The sequence below is a fragment of the Salvelinus fontinalis genome, chromosome 8 (genome assembly GCF_029448725.1).
Source record: "Salvelinus fontinalis isolate EN_2023a chromosome 8, ASM2944872v1, whole genome shotgun sequence".
Classification (NCBI taxonomy): Eukaryota; Metazoa; Chordata; class Actinopteri; order Salmoniformes; family Salmonidae; genus Salvelinus; species Salvelinus fontinalis.
The window spans coordinates 26,926,195-26,940,611 of record NC_074672.1 but is presented as its reverse complement, the minus strand read 5'-3'; the positions used below and the strand labels follow the sequence as shown (position 1 = coordinate 26,940,611).

The 14,417-nt window shown below is 43.7% G+C and overlaps 1 pseudogene; it reads right to left on the bottom strand.

Annotated features, from left to right (window-relative positions):
* LOC129861459 (nuclear pore membrane glycoprotein 210-like) overlaps positions 1 to 14,417 on the bottom strand; it is a 57,553-nt pseudogene that overhangs the window by 9,714 nt on the left and 33,422 nt on the right.

Genomic DNA, 14,417 nt, shown 5'->3' with positions numbered 1-14,417 from the left:
AGGGCTCCGGGCAGCCGAGCGGAAATGATGGAAAAACTCGCCTCCCTGCGGACCTGGCATCCTTTCACTCCCTCCTCTCTACATTTTCCTCTTCTGTCTCTGCTGCTAAAGCCACTTTCTACCACTCTAAATTCCAAGCATCTGCCTCTAACCCTAGGAAGCTCTTTGCCACCTTCTCCTCCCTCCTGAATCCTCCTCCCCCTCCCCCCCCCTCCTCCCTCTCTGCAGATGACTTCGTCAACCATTTTGAAAAGAAGGTCGACGACATCCGATCCTCGTTTGCTAAGTCAAACGACATCGCTGGTTCTGCTCACACTGCCCTACCCTGTGCTCTGACCTCTTTCTCCCCTCTCTCTCCAGATGAAATCTCGCGTCTTGTGACGGCCGGCCGCCCAACAACCTGCCCGCTTGACCCTATCCCCTCCTCTCTTCTCCAGACCATTTCCGGAGACCTTCTCCCTTACCTCACTCATCAACTCATCCCTGACCACTGGCTACGTCCCTTCCGTCTTCAAGAGAGCGAGAGTTGCACCCCTTCTGAAAAAACCTACACTCGATCCCTCCGATGTCAACAACTACAGACCAGTATCCCTTCTTTCTTTTCTCTCCAAAACTCTTGAACGTGCCGTCCTTGGCCAGCTCTCCTGCTATCTCTCTCAGAATGACCTTCTTGATCCAAATCAGTCAGGTTTCAAGACTAGTCATTCAACTGAGACTGCTCTTCTCTGTATCACGGAGGCGCTCCGCACTGCTAAAGCTAACTCTCCTCTGCTCTCATCCTTCTAGACCTATCGGCTGCCTTCGACACTGTGAACCATCAGATCCTCCTCTCCACCCTCTCCGAGTTGGGCATCTCCGGCGCGGCCCACGCTTGGATTGCGTCCTACCTGACAGGTCGCGGCGAGAATCTGTCTCCTCTCCACGCGCTCTCACCACTGGCGTCCCCCAGGGCTCTGTTCTAGGCCCTCTCCTATTCTCGCTATACACCAAGTCACTTGGCTCTGTCATAACCTCACATGGTCTCTCCTATCATTGCTATGCAGACGACACACAATTAATCTTCTCCTTTCCCCCTTCTGATGACCAGGCGGCGAATCGCATCTCTGCATGTCTGGCAGACATATCAGTGTGGATGATGGATCACCACCTCAAGCTGAACCTCGGCAAGACGGAGCTGCTCTTCCTCCCGGGGAAGGACTGCCCGTTCCATGATCTCACCATCACGGTTGACAACTCCATTGTGTCCTCCTCCCAGAGCGCTAAGAACCTTGGCGTGATCCTGGACAACACCCTGTCGTTCTCAACTAACATCAAGGCGGTGGCCCGTTCCTGTAGGTTCATGCTCTACAACATCCGCAGAGTACGACCCTGCCTCACACAGGAAGCGGCGCAGGTCCTAATCCAGGCACTTGTCATCTCCCGTCTGGATTACTGCAACTCGCTGTTGGCTGGGCTCCCTACCTGTGCCATTAAACCCCTACAACTCATCCAGAACGCCGCAGCCCGTCTGGTGTTCAACCTTCCCAAGTTCTCTCACGTCACCCCGCTCCTCCGCTCTCTCCACTGGCTTCCAGTTGAAGCTCGCATCCGCTACAAGACCATGGTGCTTGCCTACGGAGCTGTGAGGGGAACGGCACCTCAGTACCTCCAGGCTCTGATCAGGCCCTACACCCAAACAAGGGCACTGCGTTCATCCACCTCTGGCCTGCTCACCTCCCTACCACTGAGGAAGTACAGTTCCCGCTCAGCCCAGTCAAAACTGTTCGCTGCTCTGGCCCCCCAATGGTGGAACAAACTCCCTCACGACGCCAGGACAGCGGAGTCAATCACCACCTTCCGGAGACACCTGAAACCCCACCTCTTTAAGGAATACCTAGGATAGGATAAAGTAATCCTTCTGACCCCCCCCCCCCCCCCCCTTAAAAGATTTAGATGCACTGTTGTAAAGTGGCTGTTCCACTGGATGTCATAAGGTGAATGCACCAATTTGTAAGTCGCTCTGGATAAGAGCGTCTGCTAAATGACTTAAATGTAAATGTATGTCTAACCACTAGGCTACCTTACACAAAGCTGTCTTAGTGATCATGATGGTGATGAGATAAGTATTTGTGATGCATCCACATGGTGTCAGATTTGATGGAGATATCATCTTACCGCCATAGCGAATGTGTAAAACAAGTATAGTACCTTTCTGTAGGTCTTCAGCAGGCCAGTGATCTCATAGTAGACAGTGGCGGTGCCTGCATCTCTGGGCACGCCCGTTTTAGAGTCCACCTGCAGCACGCCAGTGGATGAGGAGGTCCAGGTACCCGGGACACCTCTAGGGAAGAGAGAAGAGCTGAAACATTACACAACGCTCAAAACTAGAATATTCACACTTCATTTAGAAGACTGTCTTATACGTCACACTGCTTCACTCAGGGCTGACAATTGTAATGTTTGCAAACCTCCAATAAACCTTCTTATTTCTAGCTTTGAAAAAAAGCTAAAAAAAATGACTGCATTCAGAACTACATAAACAAAGTAAATTGCTAAAAATATCATTATCTCATAGTTAACATAAAGATTCAACAGCAAAAGAACCAATCGATCCAATGAAACATACATTTCAATCCAAAATAGTCTGAACATCTTTCGTAGATAAGCCTAACCTCATTTCATGCACCTTGGTTGTACTACTAGTAACAGTGCCTAGTAACAGTGCATCTGTTATTTTACAACACCACATTAACCTCTCTTTGACATCTCACCTTGGAGGCTGAGGTGCTGGGCACTCAGGCAAACCACATCTCCCACCACCAGCATCGTGACGTTCTCTGGGTGGATAGCATGCTGGACTGGCAGTGCCAGGTAGTCAGCCATCCCCGTATTCTCCTCGTCCCACACGGCAAGCAGCGTGAGACCCAGGTTGACCGTCCGCACAGTCACTGTTGTTACATGTGCCTCGGCCAACCTGCACCAGGTCATCCCTACAGACAGACAGGAGAGCGAATGGTCAACATGAGTTTGGTTGGTACGAATTCACAACGGCTATACTTGCATAACCAGTAATCAACTACCTCTGCCTGGACCAGAAGTGATTCTCCTGTGGCCCTATAGGGCCCCAATCACAGTCAGAGCCCCTTACTACCCCACCATCTTACTTACTCTTATTTGGACACATCTCTTCTATAGTCTGTCAGCACTTTGAGAACAAAATAATGGAATCAATTTATTGTGCAGGCGAATGACAGTCCCTAGCAGGGCTGAGCAGCACAGCCTCCCCTCTTCACTCTCACCTATTCATTTAGCTCACTCAGGTGGAAACAACTCACTCTGAAATGGGAATCAAATAACATTTTATTGGTCACATACACATATTTAGCAGATGTTATTGCGGGTGTAGCGAATTGCTTGTGTTCCTAGCTCCAATAGTGCAGTAATATCTAACAATTCACACACATCTAAAAGTAAAATAATGGAATTAAGAAAAATGTACATATTAGGACGAGCAATGTCAGAGTTGCATTGACTAAAATACAGTAGAATACAGTACATACATATGAAATGTGTAAAGCAGTACGTAAACATAATTAGTGACCAGTGATTCCATGTCTTTGTATATAGGGCAGCAGCCTCTAAGGTGCAGGGTTGAGTAACTGGGTGGTAGCCAGCTAGTGATGGCTATTTAACAGTCTGATGGCCTTGAGATAGAAGCTCTTTTTCAGTCTCTCGGTCCCAGCTGTGTCAGACCAGCATTGAATAGACCAGTGCAGTAGTTTGATGGCCATCGTGGTATCGGCATGAGGGGGAATATCCACGGCTGTGACTATAACCAAAGAGAATCCTCTTGGGAGGTAATACGGTTGGCATTTGTTGCGAGGTATTCTAGGTCGGGTGAACAAAAGGACTTGAGTTTCTGTACGTTATCATAATCACACCATGTGTACTTAATCATGAAACATACACCACCGCCTTTCTTCCCGGAGAGTTTTTTATTCTTGTATGCAATGTACTGAGAACCCAGCTGGCTGTATGGATGGGGACAGTATATCTGGAGAGAGCCATGATTCTGTGAAACAGAGTATGTTACTGTCCCTGATGTCTCTCTGAAAGGAGATCCTCGCCCTGAGCTTGTCTACTTTATTGTTCTGAGACTGAACATAGCGAGTAATATACTCTGAAGCGGTGGATGGTGTGCACGCCTCCTGAGTCAGACTAGAAGTCCACTCCAAATACCTCTTCTCCGCCGGCGTCTTGGAGCAGCCTCTAAGATAAGTTCAATTGCCCTGGGGGGGGGTGAACAAAGGATCCAACTCGGGAAAGTATTATTCTTGGTCCTAATGCTGGTGAGTTACCGCCCCTCTGATATCCAAAAGTTACTTCCGGTTGTATATAATAACACAAAAAGCGTTCTGGGCTAATAGTGTAAAAAATAACACACAAAAAAACAAAATACTGCAAAGTTGCTTAGGAGCTAGAACCAGAGCTGCCATGTCTGTCAGCTCCATCTTACTAAGTAACAGCCAGCTAAATTCATGTTGTGAACCTTGGGAGAGAGGTGCTGGCTTTAAAACTATGGTCGATGTCCACGCCGCCTCGGAAATCTAATTAGCACAATAAAAACAACCCCAGAAAAATCTGTCACTTTAAGCTAGAGATATCTGCATTGGATGCATCTCAATAGACTTCATCCGCCTATTTCTGCATCTGTGGTGAAAGGTGACAGAGCTAGAGTGGTGCTTGTCAGACCATGAGACATCCCAAAAATCTTCTCACAAAATCGTCTGTAGCGTCCCAACTGTTTGGCATATAAACTATTATGACCCATCTATGGAAAGATGCTCTATGACCTCCAAGCATCTTAGGACTCGTCTGAAGTCGGTGCAGCCAATCTGCGAACTTCTGTCTATAGCATCCAAACAGTTTGGACTACACACTAAAATAACCCCTCTATGGAAAGGTGAGACTCTCACAAACACATCAGTTGTTTTGCTCTAGGACATCAACAGGCCTCACAAGACTCGTCTGAATATATGGAGACTGTTTAGTGCCAAAAATAAGGCGTTAAATACTTGCAGGGGAAAAAAAGTTTTCTGACTGTCTTCTACCTCTCAGATATAGGACAGACACTTCAGAACAACCTTTCTTTTTGGGGGGGGGGGGGGGGGGGGGGACGATGACTACCTGTTGTTCCATGTAGTGAATCTGTTATTCAATGAGTTTGTATTGGCTAATAGCAGCAAGGCCCAAAATTACGTCATCAAATAATTTGAATATTTTTTTTGATACTTCAAGGGGTCTTAAAATTCAAAATCTAATAGCAAAACGATCCTTGGTATGACTTTAAAACAATTCCATATAGCTTAGTAGTATCTCCACCCTCCCCCGGCTTAGACTCTTGTGGGTGCCATTGTGCACTTGTTTACTGTAGTTGTACTGCTGCAGCATTCAGATATACAGACTGCGGCTGTGCAACATGCAGTCACAATCACACAGACATACTTTGTGTTGTACTCAAACCGCAAAACACAAACGAATCCCAGTGTTTCCACTTCTACATATCTCAATGTCCTGTACGGGTCAATATCATAAAAAAAGTACACCCCATACAGAGCATGAGAATGTAATTCAGAAAATCAATACTAGGCAGGGAGTCACTATTTACAATGTTTACTTTGCTGAGGGGCTACAAGAACTGATTGAATAAATGCATTCTGAGAGATTTAAGTGTTAAATTAAAATGTTCTGTTCCACTGGTAAAGGCAATGGAGAGACATTAGTTTGAGGAAAGATGGAAGAGTTTGCGCCAACAGATCACTCCGAGAGCAGCTTTGGCACTACTTTTCCAGCTCATGATGACAAAATGATGGCTCCACAGACTTGGTCCACACAGGTAACAGCCCTTGAACCCTACCATCCCATCTTAAATGGTCTGCCATGCTGCTTTTCCCCTTGCTGTTTGCATTTTCTTCCCCAATTAGTACACATTCTGAATCCTGTACCTTCATATATCTCAAGTACAAGATAACTTTATTATCCCAAAAGTGGTCAATTCATTTGACTTTCAAATCTGCACAAAATAGTATTATTGTAGGGTCCTTTGTAACCTGAAAATGAATAACTTTAGGGAAATACACAGAAAGCAACCATAATTAACCAGAACTAACAAGTGTGAACTTACCTGTTGGTGGTGAACGTGAGCAGGGAGTTATGACTGAAGGACCTCTCCGGTGTTAGCATGGAGGTGAACAGTGAAAGTAAGGACCATGCCCAGAGGAATAGCAGACAGGCTGTCTCTGTGTAGAATTGGACTGGTGCTGAAACGCAGGTACGACACTGGAACCACCTGGAAAACCACAAAAAGGAGAAAACCTTTTTATGCAAGTAAAGTACATGTTGGATTTTTTTTATTACAGGCCTGATGGAAACAGAAAATCTTTCGGCAAACTTTCCAAATGCCGACAAAACACGCTAGAAAAAGGTAGGATATTTTTTAGTTAGTAAAATGAATTATGCCAGAAATGTCGGTAGAAACGCTTTTATGGGCAAATATTGATAGAATAACCATTATATCGAAGTAAACTTGGAGTCACACAATGGCATGTAGTGTAGTCTTCCCACTACGACTCAGGAAACTATGCAGTTTTAGGCTACAGATGAAATAAGTTATAAAATTCAGAGTGGTGACAGTGCACGGTGATGAGCTCGATGCTCCTTTCCAATAAATATCGATGGTCTTATTCTGGTGACATGATGATCGATGCTTAGCTGCAATTTGTCCATACTAATAATCTTATCATGTAGGCTATACGTGTTCTCTAGCCAACAGAGCACAGATAGCGCTGTTGGCTACTCGCTATATAACGCAATATTTTAACTTGTTTTATTCGGAACATGGGAATTTAACCGCAAAAGGTATTTTTCTGTACACTACATCATCATACTCAGCCTTTTATCTGCAACATATTGCGACACTCGCAATAACATCTGCTAACCATGTGTATGTGACCAGTAAAATGCAATTTGAACCAGTCAATTTGATGGAAACATCTCTCATGGGAAAATCTGCATAAAAACTATATGCATATTTTTGCATATACAGTTGAAGTCAGAAGTTTACATACACTTTGTTGGAGTCATTAAAACTCATTTTTCAACCACTCCACAAATTTCTTGTTAGCAAACTATAGTTTTGGCAAGACAGTTAGGACATTACTTTGTGCATGACACAAGTAATTTTTCCAACAATTGTTTACAGACAGATTATTTCACTGTATCACAATTCCAGTGGGTCAGAAGTTTACATACAATAAGTTGGCGGTGCCTTTAAACAGCTTGGAAAATTCCAGAAAAGTATGTCATGGCTTTAGCTTCTGATAGGCTAATTGACATCATTTGAGTCAATTGGAGGTGTACCTGTGGATGTATTTCAAGGCCTACCTTCAAACTCAGTGCCTCTTTTCTTGACATCATGGGAAAATCTAAAGAAATCAGCCAAGACCTCAGAAAAAAATTGTAGACCTCCACAAGTCTGGTTCATCCTTGGGAGCAATTTCCAAACACCTGAAGGTACCATGTTCATCTGTACTGTTACGTTCCACAGTTTCTGTGTTGTGGGTTTGTATGTATATATTTTCAGGATGGCTTCCTGGATCCCCCAAGCAGCTGATTGGTCAGACCCATCAATGATTGGAGCTGACCCAGCCCTCTCGTCAGATACAGCTGTCGCCAATTACAAGCTCCTTCTCCAGCTGGATAAAGTGTTCTTTGTTAGGAGAAAGAGCTTCTTTGATGTCCTGTGTTGGTTGTGGCTCAGACAGTTTTTGGAAAGTATTTTGTAGCCAGTCCTGCTGAGGCATGTTTATGTCAAAAGGACTGTGTTTTTGATGATTGAAATTGTTAACTTTACGTTAGTAATTATTCTGTTTTTGTTCCCGGGGGGGAAGGTGAAGGCACCTTGGGAGTGCTAAGGCAAGAGGCCTGCGGGCATACATATACCCGTAGTATGTACTCTTCTATGCACACGAGTTAAGACTTGGGCGTACAACCCCCTGTAGTTTGGTTAGCGCTCCACGTGGCCTTAAGTTTAGGTAGGCAGGTAAGGTAGGAGAGAGGACTAACCTTTACTTTCTTTGGTTCCGTGGACGGCCCCTTTTCGCCACATTACCGTGTTAAGGAAATAAGTTCCCAGTAAACGGTCATATTCTCTGCCTCTGTCGTCCTCACCTATAATCACATACCTCTTTTACTCCACGGGGAGTTGAGTGTAGCAGGGTGTTGCGTTCCCTCCTCCAAGAGGCGTGCATAACATGTACAAACAATAGTACGCAAGTATAAACACCATGGGACCACGCAGCCGTCATACCGCTCAGGAAGGAGACATGTTCTGTCTCCTAGAGATTAACGTACTTTGGTGCGAAAAATGCAAATCAATCCCAGAACAGCAAAGAACCTTGTGAAGATGCTGGAGGAAATATATCTATATCCACAGTAAAACTAGTCCTATATCGACATAACCTGAAAGGCCGCTCAGCAAGGAAGAAGCCACTGCTCCAAAACCGCCATAAAAAGGCCAGACTACGGTTTGCAAATGCACATGGGGACAAAGATCATACTTTTTGGAAAAATGTCCAAAGGGACTGGTGCACTTCACAAAATAGATGGCATCATGAGGAAGTAAAATTATGTGGATATATTGAAGCAACTAGTATTGCATATAGTAGTATAGTATAGTATAGTATGGCATGGTATAGTATGGTTTAGTATGGTGTAGTATAGTATGGCATGGAATAGTATGGTATAATATGAAATGGCTCAGTATGGTATAGTATAGTATAATACGGTTTAGTATGGTATATTGTAGTATAGTATAGTATGGTATGGTATAGTATGCTTTAGTATGGTATGACACGGTATGGTATAGTATAGTATATTATGGTATGGTATGGTATGGTATAGCTCAAGACATGTCGCAAATGGGTCTTCCAAATGGACAATGACCCCAAGCATACTTCCAAAGTTGTGGCAAAATGGCTAAAGGACAACAAAGTCAAGGTATTGGAGTGGCCATCACAAGCCCTGACCTCAATCTTCTACAAAATTTGTGGGCAGAACTGAAAAAGCGTGTGCGAGCAAGGAGGCCTACAAACCTGACTCTGTTACACCAGCTCTGTCAGGAGGTATGGGCCAAAATTCACCCAACTTATTGTGGGAAGCTTGTGAAAGGCTACCCAAAATGTTTGACCCAAGTTAAACAATTTAAAGGAAATGCTACCAAATACTAATTGAGTATGTAAACTTCTGACCCACTGGGAATGTGATGATAGAAATAAAAGCTGAAATAAATCATTCCACTATTTCTGACATTTCACATTCTTAAAATAAAGTGGTGATTCTAACTGACCTAAGGGATTTTTTTACTAGGATTGAATGTCAGGAATTGTGAAACTGAGTTTTTAAATGTATTTGGCTAAGGTGTATGTGGACTTCAACTGTATGCCTGTAAATCTATCACCAATTGGATGGAAATCTAGCTATAGACAGCAATGTAAGAGAATATGCTTATACCAATGATAAGTCAAATACAAAGCATTCCATCTCTCATTTAATAGTCTTAAAATGTGATGCCATTTGTAATGACTTTATAATGCCATGAAGACAACAGCGTCAACATTTATAAACTCCGCAAAAAAAGGTAACGTCCTCTGAGAGGGGGGGGGGTGTCAAAATCAAAAGTAACAGTCAGTATCTGATGTGGCCACCAGCTGCATTAAGTACTGCACCAGATTTGCCAGTTCTTGCTGTGAGATGTTACACCACTCTTCCACCAAGACACATGCAAGTTCCCGGACATTTCTGGGGGGAATGGCCCTAGCCCTCACCCTCCGATCCAACAGGTCCCAGATGTGCTCAATGGGATTGAGATCTGGGCTCTTCGCTGGCCATGGCAGAACACTGACCTTCCTATCTTGCAGGAAATCACTCACAGAACTTGCAGCATGGCTGGTGGCATTGTCATGCTGGAGGGTCATGTTAAGTAGAGCCTGCAGGAAAGGTTTTCATAACTTTGACCTTAATTGCCTACCGTCTGTAAGCTGTTAGTGTCTTAACGACTGTTCCACAGGTGCATGTTCATTAATTGTTTATGGTTCATTGAACAAGCACGGGAAACAGTGTTTAAACCCTTTACAATGAAGATCTGTGAAGTTATTTGGATTTTTACAAATTATCTTTGAAAGACAGGGTCCTGGAAAAGGGACGTTTCTTTTTTTGCTGAGTTTATGAGATACGGTAAATTTAGGATGATATGGATAGAACTTGAAGTTCTTTCAACTAAATAAAGCAAACTTAATCCAGAAATTGTGAAAGACAAAAACTTTACATGTACAAATGTCAGTTGAATGCATTCAGTTGTACAACTGACTAGGTATCCCCTTTCCATTGATCTATTCATGGATTTTAGTGTACTATGTTATTTCTCATTCCTTGCACTGTGTTTATTTGCCGTAGGGACAACAAACATTCATAGAATTGAAGTAAGGAGCCACTGGGTCTCACCTTCACTGCGAGGACCAGTGTTTGATTGACACCGAAGGTCTCCTGTGAGGTCACCAGCAGGGAGGAGGAGCCAGAGGACAGGAAGCCCTTCTCATTCACTTGGACGATGGTAGCCTGGTTGGGACAATCCAGCACCCGGTAGGACAGAGAACCTACACCGTCCCTGTTTACACACACCATGGGAGAAGACACCAGAGTTAGTAGACTTGTATCTTCTGGAGACGACTCAAACGGTTGTTTTAATAGTCAAGAGTAGAGGATATGGTATCATTTGAGATGGAACCTAAGAGTGCATGTGTAGTGTTCAGTGTTCAATGGAAAATGTTGTGTTCAACGTGTCTTAGGTTAAGACAAAGGGGTGTTGGTAGGCCCCTCTTACATTACCTGCTAGTCTGGAGTTTGAGCCCAGAGTTGGGAGCCATCAGTATCTCCTTAGCCTCCATGGCTGGGTTAAGCATGTGCAGCTTGTCATAAACCTTGATCAAAGGGAAGAGTTGAGAGCAATGAACAGAGGTTTTTACCCATCCTTTGATGTTTGGGTTTTCGTGACACGACATAGTATAATGCAGTTTGAAGCAGGATGCACGACTCATCTGTCCTTATCACTTTATAAAAGATAACTACCACAGAGAGACTCAAGGACCACATTCAAAACTTCAATGATTCAAACTTCTCAGCATGTTGTTTTCTCTTGCAATGTTGGTTCACTTTCAGTTTGTTTTTAGGCGGAAGGGAACGCAAGGACAAGTGGAGGTCCATAAACAAACACTATAAACCAAACCAGAAATATATGAGCCGTGTCATATATTTCTGAAACGGTGTGATCCAGCCACACAGAGTGATCCATCACAATACTGTGTTCTGGGCTGAACCCTAAATCCGGACCTCTTAGCTAGCAGTACTGCTGACTTGAATTCTTCCCCTGACCTAGGCCAACAGGAGATTGGGATCTCTGGCCAAATCAGTCAAATAAGAACCAGGGAGAAAAGAACCAGCAGTAAGTCGGACTTGGTATCTGACTTCCTCTGGCATATTATCGGTATCTGCATAAGTATAGTACCTGGATCTGGAGTTCATCAATGAGCTCCAGTAGGTTTCCCTCTAGTTGTCCAGCCTTGGTGTCAGTGACCTTAAGGACCACCTTGTGGCCGGTCATTCCTTTAGTCTTCCCTGCAACACTCATCACAAAGTTAAGCTCCGGTTGGAGCTGGACGGAGGCCTGAACAGAGACGGGGGTTTTATCAGTGAATGAAAGCAGAAATATAGTTAGAAATATCAGATGTTGTTTCTCTAGTGAAGGTGGAGCAACATTTTGTCCTAATTCAGTCAGTCACTCTGATACAAAAGAATGAGAGGAGCTCAAAACAAAGACGTCTTATCTGACTCATCTAGAATTGTAATCATACCAGTAGAATTGTAATCATACCAGTAGAATTGTAATCATACCAGTAGAATTGTAATCATACCAGTAGAATTGTAATCATACCAGTAGAATTGTAATAATTTCTCATTACACCATTTATGGCTTCTTGTGGATTCAGTTGAAAACGATGGCGCTTGTGGACCCAAATGTAACTTCAGCGGCCCTTCGACACTCATCAAGGAGAAAAACTCTAGATGAAAAAGTGGTTCCCACCTCGGCGTGTCGTAATTGGAGTTCCAGGATGTCTGTCTTGGTGGTGGTCCAATGGAAGGTGAGGCCAGGCAGGGCGTTCCCAAATGAGAAGGGGTTCTGACTGCTGCTGAGCCCTATGACATATACAGGCATCTAGGTGAAGGGATAGGATGAGTCAACTCAGAGCAGGTCACAAGTCTTAATATTCACAATGTCATGCATCTTTCTTGGATTGAAGAATGTCCTGTGGTCATTGTCAGAGACAATTTGAGATTACAGTTAATTTATCATGCATTACCTGTGTCCCAGTCTTCATTCTGGTGAGAGGGGCTTGGATGCGAATGGCCCTCAACTGCACAACTTGAACCTCTACTTGATCCTGTTCATAGAAAACACCAGCATAGAATTACATCACTTTCAATTGGTGAAAAACAGGATTAAACACACATTGTGTTTCAGCTGATGTACAGGTATTTTACCTGAGAGACAACAAGTTTCCCAGTCTCGGCATCGACAGCTTGAACCAGTCCTGTCACGGTGACGTTGCCAATAGCGACGCCCCTGACGTGGCCTATGCCGTTAACAGACGCTATCTGCTCATTGGCCATGAAGAAGAGGATGTTGGACTGGGGCTGCCTCGGATGTGATCTACAACATGGAGAGATGAGGTAAGGGGTGGTGTGTGTGGCTGTGTGTGTGCCATCAATATGCAGACTATCCGTTTCACATGACTGGCCTGGAGAATACCGACAGCGTGTTCATTAACTCTAGTCAATGTGAGGTCTTTAAATTGCTCAAGTCAATCAAATCCTCCATGCTCTGTTAGAATAATCAACACTAGAGAATTGGAGATTAAATCAACATGTCACTCACAGGGTTTGAGTATACCAAACATTAGAAACACCTTCCTAATATTGAGTTTTGCCTCAATTCGTTGGGGTATGGACTCTACAAGGTGTTGAAAGCGTTCCACAGGGATGCTGGCCCATGTTGACTCCAATGCTTCCCACAGTTGTGTCAAGTTTGTTGGATGTCCTTTGGGTGGTTGGCCATTCTTAATACACATGGGAAACTGTTGAGCATGAAAAACCCAGCAGCGTTGCAGTTCTTAACACAAACCTAGCATCTACCACAATACCCTGTTCAAAGGCACTTAAATATTTTATCTTGCCCATTCACCCTAAATGACACCTATCCACAATCCATGACTCAATTGTCTGAAGGCTTAAAAATCCTTCTTTAACCTGTCTCGTCCCCTTCATCTACACTGTGGATTTAACCAGTGAATCAATAAGGGATCATAGCTTTCACCTAGATTCACCAGGTCAGTCTAATGGAAAGAGCAGTTCCTAATGTTTTGTATACTCAGTGCATATTTACAATAACTTAATGTTCAGCAATTAACTGGCATTTGGAGAGCTTCACAAATGACAGGAAGACAAATTAGCATTTGTTCCAAAAGGTAAGCTGGAAAGACCTATTTGAAAGCATATGGAGATTCAAATAATCTTCACAACTGGAAATTATCCAGACATGATAAGGGTTTTATCACAATAGTCCATATAACTGTAGAATCCAATTTACCTGGATCATTGCTCCGATTATCAGAGTCATTTTCCTGAGGATCAGTTTGAATGGTGGAAAGACCGAAACAAATGACTGTCAACGACGTCATACACATGATTGGACAACAATGTTGAGTTCTTATGAAACCCTCCTGCCTCTATTTTCTGAGGAGCAGATACAATCTTCCTTCCAGTTCTGTCTACTAGCATAGCAGAAACACTGGTCTGTCCAATAGCCTTTGACCAGGAAGATAGCAGTGTCCTTCTCTGAGAGATCTGACAATGCTCTGGGGTAAACACAACATGAATGGTGAACTCGATGTCAACTTCACTGAAATGCAGGCATAATATACGTGCCGCAGTGCGTGCAGGAGTCATTCTAAATCCGTTTTTCCATGACCAGTTGCACAGACAGAGGCAATGTGACGGTGTGTGTTTAACAATATTTGCTCTAAGAAGAGAATATAACTTTATACTTATATGATCCAATCATGTAACGGTAACTTACTGCAGAGAGACGATGGCAGAAGTTACACTGAGTTTCAAATTCATAAAGTGGAAATATTTGGCCAGGAAGGGCTTCTTGTTGTTATCCAGAACCCTGACATGGGCTCTCACAGATTGACCAATCTCCACCTGCAAGAAACAAGTCAATGTTGTGTTACTAGGAAAAGGACTATTTGGGGATCTAATTGAAT